The 1,611-nt window shown below is 38.1% G+C and overlaps 1 pseudogene; it reads right to left on the reverse strand.

Annotated features, from left to right (window-relative positions):
- Positions 1-453: 453 nt before the first annotated feature.
- Positions 454-1,389, reverse strand: LOC110038409 (annotated as a pseudogene).
- Positions 1,390-1,611: the final 222 nt, after the last annotated feature.

Below are 1,611 nucleotides of genomic sequence, written 5' to 3' on the forward strand. Positions count from 1 at the left end.
CAATGGGATACAAAAACAATCAATTTGTGACGTGAGGGAAAAAAACAAACAAAATTTTCTTTTGAACTTTCATGATGATTATTATATATATATAGAATCAATTGCCCAAATCTGCATTCCTAATTGCGAAAAGAAGTTCCAATATATTGTCTTCAGACTGTCATATCATGAATATCATCTGATATCGAATACAATGTTGTTTGATTTCATGTAGTCAAACATCTTCTAGAATCATTACTGTGTAGTTCATATATCAAAATATTTCCTCATTCATCAATACTGGAGACGCATGATTGAATCCAGTCTTGTGTATCATCTAGCTGTATTTTATCATCGACAGTTGTGTTAAAATAATATGTTTTATAAAGACTAGCCTCACCTTCTAACATATCATCAAAAAAATAGAAATGATTTCTCTTAGATATATACTAAGGTGTGCTGTCTTTAAACAACTTACAACTCAAAAGACCGCAAGTTCTCAATCTGAGGATCGGGTCTGAACCAAAATGGTACCTTATCCTCATTTATCCGTTTGAAGGTTATTGAAACTCTCGGATATGGCACTCCAGGGATGCAGTGTTTGGCCACATCAGCGCCGTTTCCCTTTAATATCAAGACAGAGCCCATAGACAAAGGAATCTCTACGGAACCCTGAAATTCTCCGTCACCAACGATCTGAATTTTTGTTCCAAACATGATGTTGCAGTTATTTATGAATGATACCGTGCAAAATAGCCTTGCAAAATCATGATGATCGATGTGCGGAGGGATACAATCGCCAGCTTTGTAGATATTAACTATACAACTGTTTGGGATACAATCTGCTGGAAGTATATGCCAGGTCACCAATCGTTTAATTATCCTCTTGATGAATGACGATAACGGGTCAACCTCATCGTGATGAATTATCCCAGGAGGATTTCCTTCTTTATCTTGGGCAAAATTGTAGCAGCAACCGTATTGGATCGTAACCCTTCCTTTACCTCATTTCCATTTTCTTGGCTTAGAATATGTCCTTCTTCTTAGCCAACCAACACTTCTCATTTCTTGCTCTAAAAGAACACGTTCTACAATGTCATCTTGTTCACTGCTGGTGAATACGTTGGTGTGCAGTTCCAACCCTTCCAGTATATTAACATACTTGCATTGAAACCTTTGAAAATGCTCAAAAATTTGTTTTCTCTCCTTTTCATATTTCTCCAATTTGTGCGCTGGAATGGTCTGCAAATGACATTACCTGCTCACGAACTGGGGAACATACGGTTCAACTTCCATGCTTCTTTCTTTAATCTCTCTTTCCTTGAAAGTCACCTCTCCTCCAGTTTTCATAGGTTGAGGTGGCATTTCAACTGGATGATCTGGGGTTTTCCCTTTTAATTTGATCGCCATCCGAGCAATAATATCTTTATACTCCCCTTGTTCTTCAATTGTTCCAATATCTTGTGGATACGGCGATTTCAATTCCTCTTCTGCGTGCGAGTAAGTGTTGCCTTACCTTCCGGCTGATCGTCGGTAGGAGTAGCACCAACATGCTTGCCCTTAGAGGTCATTATCATTGACTTCATCCGATTAAGCATAGCATTGCTTGATTCTAGCATTGCTTGATTCAGC

The sequence above is a fragment of the Phalaenopsis equestris genome, unplaced genomic scaffold, assembly GCF_001263595.1.
Source record: "Phalaenopsis equestris unplaced genomic scaffold, ASM126359v1 Scaffold232787, whole genome shotgun sequence".
NCBI lineage: Eukaryota > Viridiplantae > Streptophyta > Magnoliopsida > Asparagales > Orchidaceae > Phalaenopsis > Phalaenopsis equestris.